Here is an 18,917-nt window from a genome sequence, read left to right as displayed (position 1 = left end):
CTAGACTGTGGACCTTTGGAACAACAGCACTAGAGCAGTTTAAAAAAATCGTATCAAATGTTTTGCGTAATTTTAAAACAACGAAAACGATATCACTAATTAACCGTCAATGTGTATCTGAATGGTAATAATTTATTTTTGATAGCAAGTACGAGTACCATAAGCGCGCCTCTTAATGTTAGCCTAAACACTTACATACCTAAATTTTAAAATTTAGATCTACTCAGAGAATCTATCTAACCTGGTCCACGCCATAGAGATTTCCAAATACGGACCTGTTAGCGTCCTAGGTGCGTTTGGCTTTTCTGGCAACACAATCACCAACTCATATTTCATTTCAAGTAAGCGGCTCATCACTGAAGTTTGGAGTTTCATCTCGTAACAATATGCTGGATCAATCTTAGAGGGTCCTTTTTTGCTGAAATTCTTCTGCTTTTCAGTTTTTCATTCGCAATGTTACTCTGTCAGCACACTAAACCACGAAATTATTTATTAGAACTTTTATATATAAATCAAAGTAAACACGCTTTTTAAAAGAGTTCAAAAATGTTTTGAACAGTTAAATTTACTTACTTACTTACTTTCTTCAAGTTCGCGATTGTGCGATCGCTTCAAATGGTCTAACAAATTCGAAGTACCACCACCCTTAGAGTAAATTCGCCCACAATGTTCACAGCGTGCGTCTTTATTATTATCTTCAACTAAATTAAAGAATTTCCATGCGACGGATATACAATTTGGTGTCATTTTATTCCACTCACAACTACCCTCAGTCCGTACGCGTCGGTCGTCCTTGAGCTCTACGTCCTCCACCTTCGCTTCGCTCCGCTCCGAACCCCCGCATCCCTCCGTATGTTCCCTGTTCCACCTACGATAGTACCGGAGATCACCGGTGGATAGCTTTATTCGTAATCTCAGATTCCTCCGCGGTAGTAGTCACTCCGATGAGCAGTACTAATCTGAGCCGTCCTTCTACATGAGTAATGGGCAAAATAAGGTATAAGCACAGTCTAGTATATACAGTCGCGAAGCTCAATACGTAGTAAATATACAAACATTAGATAGTTGCTCATCACTAGGATCGCTAATATCGCCTCATTACAGCCAATGCAAAATAATACCGACACAGTCTATTGTTTCTAGCACCCTCAAAACTCAAGCTTCGTGACTGTATATAGTAGACTGTGTTATAAGGGTGTATAAGACTGCTTATTTGGCAGGATATGGAGAATCCGTATGCACTGGAGCCTAAAGAAACTTTTCGTCCACCCGTGAAGGAATGAGTTGCGTGCCGGCTGTTCTGCGAGGATAAGTCGGCCCCACCATCCGCCCCACTACGCATTCCCCTTCAGCTTTCAGATCTGAGTAGGATGCCTCTAGCGGTTATTTGCCATTCCTCAAGTATAGGCCTTATAAATATTAATTTATGGCCTGTTACATCTTTTCGAACAACAAGGATGTCTCTTATGCAGAACTAGGAGTCTCTGGAACTCACAACCACTGCCATCTACCAATTTGGAGAAACTGCGAGAAACATCTACTGAGATGGACGTCGTCTATTCACAGTAGAAGTCATATTTTTAGAAACGGAAATAATATGAAAGGGAAAATATGAAGAGCGTTGGAGAGTGATCAAGGAAGAACGGGAGAACCCCGACAAAGAAATACGATGAAAGAATAATGGAACGGAGAAAAATTATCTGCGGCGCCGCGATTTGAACCCGGGTTTTCAGCTCTACGTGCTGATCCTTTATCCACTAAGCCATACCGGATACCCACCCCGGCGTCGGACAGAATCGTCTCAGTTTAACTTCCAACTCTTGGGTTCCCTCTAGTGGCCGCCCTCTGCACTACGTCATAGATGTCTATGAACGTAGGACTGAAAGTCCACACATGTGCTGAGGTGCACTCGTTATGAGTGACTAGTTGGTCGGGATCCGACGGAATAAGCGCCGTCTTAAATCACGAAGTTATTGACGCATACTATATATATTATTTTAATGTACCGAAGCACATATGATATTTCCATGCAGATATTCTGTGTCATCATACGATGAAAGAGTAATATAACGGAGAAAAATTCTCTCCGGCGCCGGGATTTGAACCCGGGTTTTCAGCTCTACGTGCTGATGCTTTATCCACTAAGCCACACCGGATACCCACCCCGGCGTCGGACAGAATCGTCTCAGTTTAAGTTCCAACTCTTAAGACGGCGCTTATTCCGTCGGATCCCGGCCAACTAGTCACTCATAACGAGTGCACCTCAGCACATGTGTGGATTTCAGTCCTACGTTCATAGACATCTATGACGTAGTGCAGAGGGCGGCCACTAGAGGGAACCCAAGAGTTGGAACTTCTGAGACGATTCTGTCCGACGCCGGGGTGGGTATCCGGTGTGGCTTACTGGATAAAGCAACAGCACGTAGAGCTGAAAACCCGGGTTCAAATCCCGGCGCCGGAGAGAATTTTTCTCCGTTCCATTACTCTTTCATCATATGATGACGCAGAATATCTGCATGGAAATATCATATGTACTTCGGTACATTAAAATAATAAACCGACAAAGAAAACCTAACTATCTTGATTTAGTCCACTTCAGATTCAAGTATGTCACCACCGAGATTATAATGGGCCAGAATTCTACTAACTAGCTATCAAGCCGACATCGCGAAGTGTACCTTATTCTGAAGTCAAGGAAACACAGATCTATTACTCCCTGCGCAGTCTGTATCTTAATGACATATAAGCATTCAAATTATTGTTCTGCAACCAAGTATCCGTATGTCTGTCTGTCTGCCCGTTCGTCTATTTATTTATTTGTTTGTTTATTAAATTATTATTTTACTTATTTACGGATTTTACGAATTATTTTAAATTTAAAATCATTCGGCTTTTACTTTTTTATTATTGTGAATAATCTTTAGTTTTTTATTTGGGTCCTATTTTTGTTTTAAAATTTGTTCAATGAGTTTTATTCTTGCTTATTAATTTGCTTTTAAATTGAATGATTCAGTCGCTAATATTTCTTTTATGTTTTTTATTTATATTTTCTATATCTGGTTTATTTTGGGAATCTCTTACACACACTTTTAGAAATTCATAGAATTTTAACCATTACTTCTTTATTTATTTATTTATTTATTTGTTTATTTATTTTTTATTTATTTATAAATCAGTTCTCTTTTACAAAAATAATAGCGAAATGTTTAAATTAAATAAAGATGGTCGTGTGTATTATACAAGAAAAAAAAAAACGAAATATTTATTGAAAACTACTAGACATCGTATTATTCAAATTCTCCCGTTGTTTCTGTCAGTTACATTGCAAATAAATTACCACCCGACATATTATAAATTTGTACTATGAAGAATTCTAAGATGGTGTTAAAGGACTATGTTTTCACAATGTCTTTACTCACTCCAAGAATTTTAATGATTGATGTGTCCATTTATGCATTGTATGACAGCTGACAGTAATAAATAATAATAATAATAATAATAATAATAATAATAATGATAATAATAATAATAATAATAATAATGGCTTTATTTAACCTGGCAGAGTTAAGGCCAGAAGGCCTTCTCTTACACTCAACCAGAATTATAACTTGCATAGGCTACATAGTTGCACATACAACTGTATCGGATTTAAGTAATTACATACAGATAAGATCTAAATAATGAGATCAAAAGATGCAATTAAATAAAATTTTACCCAATAAAATAAAAATAAACACAGTGGAATACATGTTAATGTTATTAGAATCAAAATATGTGATCACATAAAATCGGAAGCCGATAATTCAGTAAAATGCACAAAATAAAAATAAACACATTGGAATACATATTGGTACTAAGTTACAAGTCTGATTCACGTAATCAAAGCGGAAACCGACAATTTAATAAAATGTACACAATAAAAGAATAATAATAAACGAACACAGTTGAATACATATTAGTGTTAAGTTACAAATAAACACGATTTACATCATAAACAGAGATTTGAATAAGGAGTACACAAAAATGAACACTGCGGTAAACATATGAGCACGAAATTAGAAGAAAATACTGTTAAGCCTACATAATAACATTATAAAGACAGTTGAATTAAGTATACACAATAAAAATAAGAAAATGATATATGATATATATTACTTTTTTACTCACTCACTCACTCACTCACTCACTCACTCACTCACTCACCTGCAATACTGTTCTGTTCAGATTTCGACTCCGGAAGTTAAAATGTACATTGTACTTGTCTTTTCGTTTATTAACGCCACTTTTGCAATGATAGTATATTCGATGAAATGGCAGCGACAATGAACAAAAAGGTAGAAATAAAATTACAGAAATAACAGTAGAATTCCCTCACTGGTAAAACTGAAGTCTGTTGGGTTGACAATCGCACCAGCGAATAGGTAATTAAGTATGGAGACCTCGCGTCGGTACCTTTGATGTAGCCGGACTGATTTCAATGACCTTCAACCCACATAGGGCGTGAAATTCTGCTTTCTCTCTAGAGTTGGCGCTGACATCACACGAGCTAGCAGTCGACACAGCGGAAATATAATTAATACATCTAGGTACATTATGTACTCAAATAAAATAAATTGGATCCATAAAATAATAAATCCGTCACTAACTGTAATGTCTAGACTCTAGAGTTCCTTTATAATGAGAGTTGAGACGTTGACCCCAACAACAATTAAAATATGTAATGATTTGATACCGCTGAAAATGGAAAAACAAAACTCTTACGAGAAGTAAAACCATATACCTATATTATACTATATACAAATATTAAACGAATTCGATACCTAATTTTATAACGTATTATATTATTTTATAATACAATTTATTATATCTGAAATATAAAAATAAAATATTATTATAACTAGTTTGCCACTGAGAAATAAGGAAAAGCTGTTAACTTGAATTTATTTGAAGCAAAGCGTTACTGGATTATGCAATAAGGTAGGCGATGTTTGGATCCTGTGTCTCAACTCTATACTCAATTATTATCTTAGCGTATGCTCGATTACACTAACCTCTAGCGCTTGAAAGTGGAACTAAACGCCGGCACACAGAGAACCAAAACACAGGAAAATTCGCTCAGTGTTCATTTTTTATAATTCCTATTCGCTGGTCGCACGAACTATCGTTAAAGCATGGCTTGAGAAATTGTTTACAAATCTATAGCCTTCACTATTTCAGCACAGTGGCGGTGCGTCAATAAGAGCACAAGAGCATGTGAACACCTTGTTTCCATTAATGCACGACTAGTTTTATTATTTAATAGCGTATTGGCGTAGTGGGGATGTATAATATCAGGATCGAGTATTTTAAACTTCCCGCATCTTTCATAAACTTCTTATGTAAACTTGGTAACATCCGTTCACGTATAAGCCGTGCTCTTTTCAAGAAGGTTACAGAAATTTCACACATGCACGGCAGAAAATTGTCTTTCGCTGGCCGCTTATGACTCGTCAAGAGCACAAAGCATTAAGTGAACAGTGAATCTATCCTATAGATGTCAGGTGCATCGATGCCTATCGTTTACGTGCTATATTTCGAGGAGAAAATTTAATAAGCCTGTATTTTAGCCTGCAGGTGTCAGCATCTCACTGTCGGAACGTTTACTTTATGTGGATGTGTGTACAGTGCTGCTACGAAAGTGTAGTTTGTGAATTGCTATACTTCAGTGTCGGCATATACCATAGTTTGGCTTTCAAACACGTGCTGGCTGAATGTGATGGTAGTATGAATTTAAATATCTGTATGGTGGTGTATAATATTTAAGAATAATATTTACTGGCATGTATTTATAGTAATCTATGCGAATGGAATAACAGTACTGGTATACGCTATAATGTATCAGTATGTTGTGAATCAAAATACTGTATATTACTGAACATACGCTTTTGTAAATTGTTTTATGTATTAATTTTTAACAAACGTAAACAATGAACTCTGTTCAAGTAATTTTGAAGAGTAAGGAACTGTGTAAACTGGCTTTCCAGGAAAAATTGGAAATAAAAAACTAGATTTCATTATTATTGTTATTATTATTATTATTATTATTATTATTATTATTATTATTATATACGGTCTTTTCGACAGTGAAACATTGGAATCATGACATTTCATATTAGGCTAAAAACGTACGATTTTAAATTCTCTTCGATTTTGGAACACAAAATTGTTAACACACATAATATTTTATCACGAGCCGCCACTGCTTCAGCAGCATTGAATATTCGCTTCGGCAACATTGGAGGTAGTCTACACGCATTTTACAGAGAAGTTTAAGTAGCATGCAGAGTCAGCAGATCTTCTGTAATCAGGTAATCAGGACAAAGAGAAACTGCAGTCTCACGAATTGCGAGATGAGCGACAGAACTGACCTCATGCGACCGCTGCAACGGGAGGCCATCTGTCACCCGAAAGCGCTCGGATCTGCAATCACCCGGCGCGTGCTGTACCATATAAATCAACGCGTCACTATGCGTCAATGCATCGACATTGCAGTCCTTCCCTTTATTTCGTATACAGGATATTAATCCGGTTGTGCTGGTAATACTGTTTTAGTAGAATGGACTGGAAGTGAAGGATGGGTTTACTTCCGCTCTAAAAATCAGTTTGTAAATTGGATTTAGTGCAAGATAAGGCTGGAATTTATGTGGTTGTAAACTTTAAAGCATATTAAAAATAGTGAACTTTGGCTGAAAACAGTGGAAACTTATAACTTTAATCGCTATCCAAATTCAATTTGAAGAAGAAATTATTCATTTTCCCATTACTCGAAATCAATATGGTTTTCTTCATCATTATTATCACCATAATTATGCACATCATCCTAACCATCGAAATCATCATCATGTATAATGAATAATTATATAAATTGGAAATTTATTTTTTGAAGTGGTGGAGAAGTTCAAATATCTGGGAGCAACAGTAACAAATATAAATGACACTCTGGAGGAAATTAAACACAGAATAAATATGGGAAATGCCTGTTATTATTCGGTTGAGAAACTTTTATCATCCAGTCTGCTGTCAAAAAATCTGAAAGTTAGAATTTATAAAACAGTTATATTACCGGTTGTTCTTTATGGTTGTGAAACATGGACTCTCACTTTGAGAGAGGAACATAGGTTAAGGGTGTTTGAGAATAAGGTGTTAGGAAAATATTTGGGGCTAAGAGGGATTAAGTTACAGGAGAATGGAGAAAGTTACACAACACAGAACTGCACGCATTGTATTCTTCTCCTGACATAATTAGGAACATTAAATCCAGACGTTTGAGATGGGCAGGGCATATAACACGTATGGGCGAATCCAGAAATGCATATAGAGTGTTAGTTGGGAGGCCGGAGGGAAAAAGATCTTTAGGGAGGCGAGACGTAGATGGGAAGATAATATTAAAATGGATTTGAGGGAGGTGGGATATGATGATAGAGAATGGATTAATCTTGCTCAGAATAGGGTCCAATGGCGGGCTTATGTGAGGGCGGCAATGAACCTCCGGGTTCCTTAAAAGCCAGTAAGTAAGTAAGTAAGTAATGACTAATTATAGGGGTATCTGACTTCTGTCGAGCATAGGTAAAATTTGAACAGGACATTTAGCAAAATGATTAAGACAGTGCAATGGTTGGAAAATTACAATATTATTTCGGAATTTCAGACACGATTTAGAGAGAAGAGTAGAACAAGTGACAACATTTTGATCATTAAGATGGTTATATATAAATATATAAATCCTAAAAGAGTTGTATGTAAGGTTATTGGTGTTTATTGACTTTGAAAAAGCATTCGATTAATTTAATAGAAATAAATTATGGTAGGTATAACATAGAAAAAAACTGCGATTAGATCTTCATTTCTGGAGAATATAAAAGTACTTTATAGAGAGTTAGTATTTAGAATTACATTTTAAAATGGAAATCTCTCTAAAATTTTTAAACTAAACGAGAGGACTGAGGCGGGGTTGTAACTTGAGCCACTATTTCATTTAACTTATTTATTAATGATATTTTTGACAATATTGTAAATATAAATTCTCATTGCCGAGTAAATTTTTATTGTGTTCTTACCTCAATGAGACGAACAGAAGTTTGCAGTGTGGCAGAGGGTGGGCATTTCGAACCTCTCTTGTAAGGTACTGAACATAGTGCATCATTTTGAAACTAAACTGGAACTAGTAAATTACAAACATAAAGTATTTTGTTGTACATCTAAAAAATTATCAATTTCCGGACCCATGTTTATATAACATTTTTTTATCCTCTATGAGTGTGGAATCCAACCCTGAAATTGTTCCGTGTATTTTTAAACATCCTGTTTAAAGTTGAAATATGCGTGAGTAGAAAGACTAGTATAAGCGTCGATAAATTAAGAGCTAACTATGCAAAAAAATTTCTAGGTGTACCATGGAACGCGTCCAACTTGTCAGCGAGACTGGAGATGGGGATAAATGGAACCTAGCCTACCATACTTCTGGAAAGGAAAATAAACTATTTATGTAACATTCATAACAGTTGTTTAATTAATTAATGTATTAATCAGGTTATTTGTAACTATACTATATAATGTTTAAATTAAATTATGATTTCAGCAGATAATAAAAACGTATTTCTGTTACAATAACAAGAGAAAAGCGCAGTACATGTAATTAACATTTTTAAACCTGTATTTCGCTTTTCTCAATTGGCATTACTGAATAACATTAAATTTATTGCAGTAATCGTTATTCATCTATTTCGACTTAAAAATGTCTGAATAGGTTAAGTATTCATAAATATATAATCATTGACATTTTGTGAGCGAATTTTAGGAATATATTATTTACATTTTTATTTTATTCACGAAATAGTCCTAATAAATGTCACTTGTGACATTACTGTAGATAATGTAGGTATTGAACTACGAGGGTAATACCAGAAGTAATACACAAACTTACTTCATAGGCACACGTTTTATTTTTTTCAATCCACTTACATCACGATCGTTGAAAATAGTTTCCTTGAAGTGTTATGACTGATTACCAACGTTGTGGCAGGTTTTTAATGCCGCTTAATTCTCCTTTGAAGTTTAGGCTCGGATGCGTTGGGTCACAGCTGTATTCAGGTCAGTTAACATTGCAAAATGTTGGCCCCGAAGTGGATTTTTCATTTTCGGGAAAAGATCAAAGTCAGGTGGATTCATGTCCGGACTGTTGGCTAGCTGAGGGAGTGTTTCCCACTTGTAATCGGTCATACGGCATTCACTGGCTCGGTGGTTTACGGTCTTGCATTATCGTAGAGAAACAGCACATCAGATTCCTGTAGCTGCAGTGGGTTCTGGTGAATTTTTGGGCGCAGTTTCCTACGGGCTATATCTTCATATATCATCCATCTGTCTTCTTCCAAAATATTAGCAACAATTAGCTCCGCAATGATTTCCGGTGATGATTTCAGTCTTCCAGCACGTTGATTATCTTCTGTAGCAATATGACCTTCGCGGAAACTTTGAGTTCATCGGGAAATGGTATTGTCGGACTATCGGATCTGTGCCCCCGTAAGATATGCGAACTGAACCCTAATTCCTTTTCAGCCTCGGTAATTCATTTCTCTCCCTGCATTCCTATCTCTCTCTCCCTTTCTCTCCCCCACTATTCACAATTTTCAGCCTTCTTGCGGGACAGTTTATTTGCACTTGCAGTCCAGTGTTGTCAACTCAACATGAATACTGTTGCACGGAGTGGCGAAAGAAATATTATTAAGCAAGTACGCAATAGCATTTTGCGATGAAGAGAAACAAACAGGTCAATACCTGTTTCCTATAAATCAGGCAACGAAAAGAGCAGCTGCGATCACAAGTGAGGCTTATTTTATTTCAATTTATTACGTATTAAAATTACTTACTTAACTAATACTAATAATACAACATTTTTATGTAATTTATATAGGCAGGTCAGAGCGCCTAACAAAGAAAATCAGGAGAGAGGGAATCTGTGCAGGAGATGAAAAGCTAGAATCACCAGGGAAGAACAGACCAAGGGAACCTTTAATTCTTGTAGATGATATGAACCGATGTATTTTAAGAAGAAAGATACAAGAATTTTATACCGTGTAGAATGAAGTTCCGGCATTGGAGAAATTACTGAAGGTTGCGAGAGACAATATTTTCCAAGGTTGGAGAGAAACGCTACGGAAAGTGATTCGAGACATGGGATTTAGGTTTAAAAAATGTAGAAATACAAGATGTATTTTGATTGAAAGAAATGATATTGTAGCATGGAAGACCAGTTATTTATGACACCGTTTGACGGAAGTTTGGCACCATCCCTATTCGGCAAGGTTCGTGGCTTGCTGTTTAACGTGGTGGGAGGAAAACGGGTGGAATGGAGTGAGTACAGGCGTTAACTTTTCCAAGAACGACGACAACGCTGAAAGGGCACAGATCCGATGGTCCGACAACACTACGGTCTACAGTAGTCACCACACACTTCTCTCGAAGCAATTCATAAATTTCCGGCGACATACTACATCTACGTAAAGTTTCTATTTCAATTAATGATATGCAAAATCTAACTTTCAGGTATATCTCCCTGCGAAGCAGACTTAATGGGCAGGGCATAGTTGCGCCCCACGGTCAGGTAAGATGCAGCAGATAAAAAAGTGTCCCTGTTTTGTGGGCACAGTTGCGCCCCGTTCCCATCAGATAGAGAAGAGGGCATGGCAGAGTTGCGCCCCGATGAAATAGTTAGAGAAAAAGACACTATGGAAATTCGAGCCTCGTAATCAACCAACCTTACTGATTTCTTATTCCGTTTCATATTTATTGAAATGAACACCATGAAGTTGGCAGTACTTTATTAACTGTTTTTCTACTGTTCATGCAGCGATTATCGATAGCCTACCGTAAAAATAAACATCATGAAGTTGGCAATACTTTATTAACTGTTTTTCTACTGTTTATGCAGCGATTATCGATAGCCTACCGTAAAAATAAACATCATGAAGTTGGCAATACTTTATTAACTGTTTTCTTCTGTTTATGCAGCGATTATCGATAGCCTACCGTAAAAATAAACATCATGAAGTTGGCAATACTTTATTAACTGTTTTTCTACTGATTATCGATAGCCTGCCTTAAAAAATGAACATCATGAAGTTGGTAGTACTTTATTAACTGTTTTTCTACTGTTTATGCAGTGATTATCGATAGCCTACCGTAAAAATGAACATCATGAAGTTGGCAGTATTTTACTGACATATTCAAATGAGTGGGCCGTTCGAATATGGGGCCTTAGTCTTGACATTTTATTAGTGATTTTCACACCGTCTGTGGCGTATAGTGAGGTTAATTTAAAATGAATGTTAAGTTTAGAGAAAATGGTAAAGAGTTAACAATTCACAATGATTCCAGGTTTCAATTTTCGAAACCCTGTACCATAGGGTTAAGATATCGGTGTACAAACAAAAAATGCAGTTCATTTATTGTGTGCGATCGATAAAAAAGTGTTATTTTAAATAGCAAAATTGATCATATGCTACCTGATTTCAGTGCAGCTACCACTATAATATTTTTAAGTAATTTATTTATTTTGTGCACTATGTCCATCGGGGCGCAACTATGCCTTGTTCATTCTGCTACCTGATTTCTTCGGGGCGCAACTATTCCATGGCTAGGCCTCCCGATTGACCGCGGGGAGGAACTATGCCATACAGGACTTAATTTGAAAGGAAAAATTGTTCCGGGGCCGGGTATCGATCCCGAGGACCTTTGGCTGAGCGCACCAACGCTCTACCGACTGAGCTATCAAGGAACTTCACCCGACACCGTCTCAATTTTTCCCGGTGTCCTGGGTAATTCAGTCGGTAGAGCGCTAGCGCGCTCAGTCAAAGGTCCCGGGATCGATACCCGTCGCCGGAACAATTTTTCCCTCGAAATTATTCAATGAATGATCTTTGATCTCAGACAATGACGTGACCTGACTGATTTTCGTCGTTCATTTCAATCACTTATACACAAAAATGTTTTTAAACAATTTATTTGAACTTGCATAGAAATGCTCGGAGTAACTCTCACTCAATAAATGACAAACACACATATCCATGGATATATTAAGACGGCATTCTCTATTCTCCATTCACTAAAAAGATTGTATCATTATCCATCTAAATTAAAACAGACGTTGGTACAGACACTCATTCTACCTCACTTCGATTATTGCGAAGTTTTGTTCAGTGATCTCAGGATTGATTCCGCTCAGAAACTACAGCATGTTCATAACGCGTCCGTTTCATTTGTAATGTTCGATACTATGATCATATCTCACCTTCTTTCGAGAAGTTATAATGGCTTAAGTTACATGAGAGGAGAAATCTGCACTCACTTTCTCTCTTATATCGAATTATGCAGACTTCATCCCCCTATTATTTATTCGCTCGTTTTCATACTCTCTCTCGCTATCATAATATTAATACTCGATCACAACGCGATAACACGCTAGAAATTCCACTTCAAACATCATCTCTGTATTCCTCATCTTTCACTGTTGCTACCTCTCGTCACTGGAACTCTCTGCCGCCTGAAGTCAAGGGCTGCCCAACATTGAAATCTTTCAAATCCAAGTTAGAAAATTATCTTATGACGAGTTGCCAAACTAACTTACTATTATGACAAGTGTTGTATTGCATGTTTCCACGTATTCACATTTTTTTATGTTCTAGTGATATTTAACTTATTTTATTATTTTTGTTTTCATATTTTCTTCCGATAATGGTATATCTATAATGTGATAAGTTGAGATATATATGAGCCGTTCAGAGCACAAGTGGTGTAAGTCAAAATTGGATAATGAGGTTTAAAGTAAAAATTCTGTAAAATACAGCGCAAAGTAACAATTAATATGTCGTTCTTGCTATCCGCTGACTACTAATAGTTTAAATAAAGTGGATATTAATTGCTACTTTGCGCTGTATTTTACAAAATGTTTACTTCAACCCTCATTACCCATTCTTGACTCACACCACTTCTGCTGTGAACGGCTCATATAATCATAATTTTCCTTACTGTGTGTACCTAAAAATATTGTGTTCATTGTATGCTTTGTACTGCACTATTTTAATACTATTATTATTATTATTACTATTCTTATTTTTTATCATTATTATTATTATTATTACTATTACTACTATTCTTATTTTATTATTATTATTATTATTATTATTATTATTATTATTATTATTATTATTATTATTATCAATGATTGTCTTATTTTTTTATACTTTGTATGTCTCATTTATTTTGACCAGCTGTTCACATTTTATTAACTTATGCTTTTTCCTTTCTTTCTGTATGTTATATATTATGTCTGATTTCTACTTACTTATATTTACATTTTATTGTTATTATCTTATTCAGTTTTGTGTGTAAAATTGTAGTGTACTTTGTAAATTTGTAGTGTTTTTGTAACGCAGTTTTAGAGAAGGCCGTATGTCCTTAACTCTTCCAGGTTAAATAAATCATTATTATTATTATTATTATTATTATTATTATTATTATTATTATTATTATATGGGAGCGCATGCTCAGTGTGCGTTATTTCTGGGATCGCCCTAGTAGAATTCTTTTATGGGTCAAGACTAAGAATAGGATCAGAACCTTAAGTAAAGTGTGATATTTTGGTATTGAAAGAATGAAGAAATGATAATTTAAATAAATAATTGAAAACAGAGAATATGAGAATAGAATCAGAGTCATTTAAAGCGGATGGGAGGCAAGTGTCTTTGAGATGGGAGAAAGAGGGAAGATGAGATACTGAGCATTAGTATTAGAAGAATCATAGTAGTGGGAACGTACACAATGTTGAAGTTATTATTGTATTCTTGTTGTATTGTATTGTATTGTATTTTATAGTAGCAGCACAGTATTAAATTGTATTAAACTGTTACTATCAGAATTGTTAAGTTAAGAAATTGTTCAAAGAACTAGTGAAATTATACAGAGTGTTAAAAAAAAGTGTCCAATATTTTAGGAGGTGATAGTATGCATCAAAACAAGAAAAAATGTCCAATAAACATGGGTTCTACTCCTACAACACATACTTTCTGAGATCTGAACACTTGTTCATAGGAGATGTTCAATGTGACGTCCATTTATGGCAATGCATTTTTCTGCCCTACAATACAGCAGGTTACCAGATAAACATACCGTAGTTAACACCGCTGGCATGGAATACTGTTACGTCGCAAGGAATACTGAAAACAAAAGTCTGGTTACGGATATGAGCGGGGTTCAGTAGAGATGGTGTTGTAAATTTTGATAATCAGCATGTGTAGGATGATGAAAATTCCCCTGCAGTTGAAGAAACAAGGCATCAGTACCGATTCTCAATCAACGTATGGGCAGGCGTTCTTGGTGCTAGATTAAGGGCCATACAGTACGTACTACTACAGCAGAGATTAACTGGGACTCGTTATCAGACTTTCTTATTAAGGTACTGCCTACCTTGTGCCATGTCAGCAAAGACACCACTTGTGGTTCATGCATGGTGGCACACCAGCACATTTTTCCGCAATGAGTGTGAACACCTGACGCTGACATTTCAGGACCGCTGGATTGATTGAGGAGGCCTCATACCTTGGCCTGCTCGTTCCCCAAACCTAAATCCCCTAGACTTTTGGTTAAAAGAACAACCAGTCAATTTCAAAGAGGGCGTGATTCCTTACGCCGAAGGGCAGAGGAATGCACTGCCACGAATGGACGTCACATTGAGCACCTCCTATGAACAAGTTTTCAGATCTCAGAAAGTACTCGTATGTGTTGTATGACCCATGTTTTTTAGACATTATTTTCTTGTTTTGATGCATACTAGCACCTCCTAATTATTATATACTTTTTTAAGACCCTATATACTATATTTGAATTTGATAAGGAAATGGCGGATTTGATCTGGAATGCATCTTATCCACCATGTCCAAACAATATTGATTAGAAATAAATATATAAAATATAATCATTATTCCCATCTCATCACTGATATTCAGGTCTATATTATACTTAATATATCATCTTCTTTTCACATCTACTGTATTTATACTCGTATGTTTCAATTAATGTACTTCTAACGTTCATGATAAAAATGTATGATTTTCTAATGGTTATGTAGTTGAATATTTCGAATTTTTACGTTCATACGAACTCTGTTTTAAAATTTGATTTTGAGAATTCTGATGGAAATATATTATCAACACATGTTTACATAACCTGTAATACAGTATGTTGGTATTGAAAATCAGCTGTTCATGGAATTATAGCTTCTCGTAACGCTTTTGTAAAACAGCCTTCAAATGCTGTGGTTTCAGATCACTACAAATGGTTAAAAACGAATACGCGCTTTCCCGTGTTTGTGAACAGGTGAAGTTTCATTGTGTGTTTCTGCTCAGGATTGAGTTTACATATAAAACAGGTTGGATGAGGGTTGGTAAATAACTGCATAATCGGGTATCCCACTCTGTTTGGTCGTATGGATAATTAAATACTTAAAGCGTAAAACTCTACAATAGGCTTACATACTGTGCTATACTTTCTTTAAAGCAAATAAAAAATAATAGCCCACATTTTTTATTGTATGGTCACACATATGCTAACACATAGGTCACACATCTATGTCCATTTTTACACATTATGTTGGTTCATGATTGGTTCATTAGTTATCACCATGATCATCATCATCACTATTATCATTATCATGATTACCATCACCAGTATTACCATGATGACCATCATCACTATTATGGTTGCCATTACCATTATCACAATGATGGTCACCATCACTATTATCATTATCATGACTACCATCACCATTATCACCAAATATCATCATGATTCGCATTATTATTTTCAACGTGGTTTGTACAGTGTCTGACTCAAGCAGTTCATAAATTGTTTAAAAAAAAATACACTTAATTTTTTAAAAATATCGGCTTACGGAAAGATAGATATATAGATAGATAGATAGATAGATAGATAGATAGATAGATAGATAGACAGACAGACAGACAGACAGACAGACAGACAGACAGACAGACAGACAGACAGACAGACAGACAGACAGACAGACAGACAGACAGACAGACAGACAGACAGACAGACAGACAGACAGACAGACAGACAGACAGACAGACAGACAGACAGACAGACAGACAGACAGACAGACAGACAGACAGACAGACAGACAGACAGACAGACAGACAGACAGACAGACAGACAGACAGACAGACAGACAGACAGACAGACAGACAGACAGACAGACAGACAGACAGACAGACAGACAGACAGACAGACAGACAGACAGACAGACAGACAGACAGACAGACAGACAGACAGACAGACAGACAGACAGACAGACAGACAGACAGACAGACAGACAGACAGACAGACAGACAGACAGACAGACAGACAGACAGACAGACAGACAGACAGACAGACAGACAGACAGACAGACAGACAGACAGACAGACAGACAGACAGACAGACAGACAGACAGACAGACAGACAGACAGACAGACAGACAGACAGACAGACAGACAGACAGACAGACAGACAGACAGACAGACAGACAGACAGACAGACAGACAGACAGACAGACAGACAGACAGACAGATAGATAGATAGATAGATAGATAGATAGATAGATATATATATAGATATATGGATGGATGGATGGATGGACGGACGGACGGATAGACGGCTGGCTGGGTTGGTGGATGGATGGGTGGGTAGGTGGATGGACTTTTTTAGTAATATTATACATACAGATGTTATATTATCATAATTATCTCTTAAATCCAATGCACGGGTCTTCTGACCGTACATGATTTGTACATAGTTTCTCCTAACCAATGAAGTGAAGTATTTACGTAATAAATAATTGCTTTTAACAATAAAATGGTTTACATACAATTAACTTTTCCTATTTTTCCTAAAAACCCTTCCCTTTGCGATTTGTTTATATATGTACATGTATATTAAATAACTTAGTAATTAGCCCTATTACATAGCCAGAAATTTAGTAACGCAAGTTATTGTAATAATTGATGACTTTATTCGCTGCATGTGCATGTACATCCCTGTTGTCTACGTTACGACGCTACGCAGCGGATGCGCTATGCGCTCGTGATCAAGGTCGAGCTCTTCTACCATGATTGGTCGCTAATATCGTCTGATCCCTGCCTTAAGGGGTTAGGTCCAGCTTACAGCAGTAAAATTTTGGAAATATTCAACTTTTTTTTCTCCATAACTGTATCTTGTACAATAATGAAAATTGAATTGTTTAAAACACTGTTCTTCTTCTATATGAAAAAAAAAATATTTTTTACGACTTAAAAAAAAATTTACACTATATTTTTCAAAATTAAGTTCATTGTGCAATGATGAAGCTTTTCCCACATGACTAAAAAACTACCCAACATTCTGTGATGAAATTTGTTATGTGTATTTATACATGTCATATCTACAATATGATGCAATATCACCGCTCTACCTTTGATAGATTGTCTGATAAAAAATAAATTCATTTTTAAAATTTGGTGAAATATCAGTGTTTTCTTCTAACACAAAATAAAAAAAGTAGTATTTACTAAGGAATGTAGTTAAAAGAGCAAGATATTGTAAAATATGAGTTTCAGCAATGAAATAAAAGAGAGAGAACATGAAAAAGTTAACAAGTTTATGATTTATGATGGAAACGCTTCATCACTGCACAGTGAACTGCCACCATTTTTAATTTGAAAAAAAAATGTATATATATCTTTTTTTAATCGTAAATATATTTTTTCACATAGCAGAAGGACATTGTCTTACACATACCAATTTTCGTTATTGTACAACATACAGTAATGGAAGAAAAAATGTTGAATATTTCCAAAAAATTTATTTCTGTAAGTTGTACTTAACCCCTTAAACAGATTTAGATGTTCCAGCAGTCCCACCAAATCCTGTGAAATCGAGGAAGGAAAATGATGTAAGGAGTCTGTACACATTCCTGTCAGAAGAACGGAAGACTTAGGTTACTTTGAAATAGTCCTTGCTAAGTTTCATCAATTTACTTGATTTTTGTTGTATTTAGCACATTTTTTCTTAAAAAATTTCCGTATGTTTTCTTTTCATATACAACAACTTTACCATTTCAAGTGAAATCTTTAATATTGTTCTTAAAATATGGTTGTGTTTATAAAAAAGAAAGCATTTTACCTGTAATCACTTCTCACAAATTTTAAAATATGATGAAACACAATGTTGTCCTTAAAACAGTATAAATTGTGTGTTCGTATTCCTTGTGTGATCCTCTTTATTTAATCCTCAACAAGAAATCGCAGAAGGAAATTTGTTCTGCCGTTTTTCCATGCATAGGGTAATTGAATGGAAGAAAGGCCATTGAATGGAATAAGGGCAATTGCAAGGTTATTTTATGACTATTTCTGACTTACACATTTACATCAATTAAAATGTTTTTTAATTAATACAACTTTGAATAATAGCGTGAATCTCGGTTGTTTACTATGACTAAAAATGTGTTATTTATACAGCTACTCAAATAATTCAAAGACCTTTTTCTCAAAACTTCAATTTCCGGGTTACGCCAGTTTTCGATTCAACTCCTCAATTACTTCTAAGATTTCAAATTAAAATTATAATTCACTCTGCACACTTAGCACAGCCAAGCCAACGGCAGTTACTTGCTGCGCTCTAGCGTCGAAACTGGGCAATAATGCTCCACGCGAAACTCAATGCTAAGAAAGAGGAATGAGCAGGCAGTTACGCAACCATAAGACGCGATCCAGCAGGCAGTGGTTTTATAATATAGGCCTATATATTTTTTATGGTTCCTATTGATTTACTTATTTATCGAGTATCGAACTTGA

General features: G+C 35.7%; 1 protein-coding gene across 2 annotated transcripts in view; it reads left to right on the top strand.

Annotated features, from left to right (window-relative positions):
• Positions 1 to 18,917, top strand: part of Cbp53E (Calbindin 53E) — an 886,322-nt gene that overhangs the window by 694,779 nt on the left and 172,626 nt on the right. The gene's annotated exons all lie outside the window — the stretch shown is intronic.

Source organism: Periplaneta americana, chromosome 3 (genome assembly GCF_040183065.1).
Source record: "Periplaneta americana isolate PAMFEO1 chromosome 3, P.americana_PAMFEO1_priV1, whole genome shotgun sequence".
Taxonomy (NCBI): Eukaryota; Metazoa; Arthropoda; class Insecta; order Blattodea; family Blattidae; genus Periplaneta; species Periplaneta americana.
This window is presented reverse-complemented; position numbering and strand designations above follow the sequence as displayed.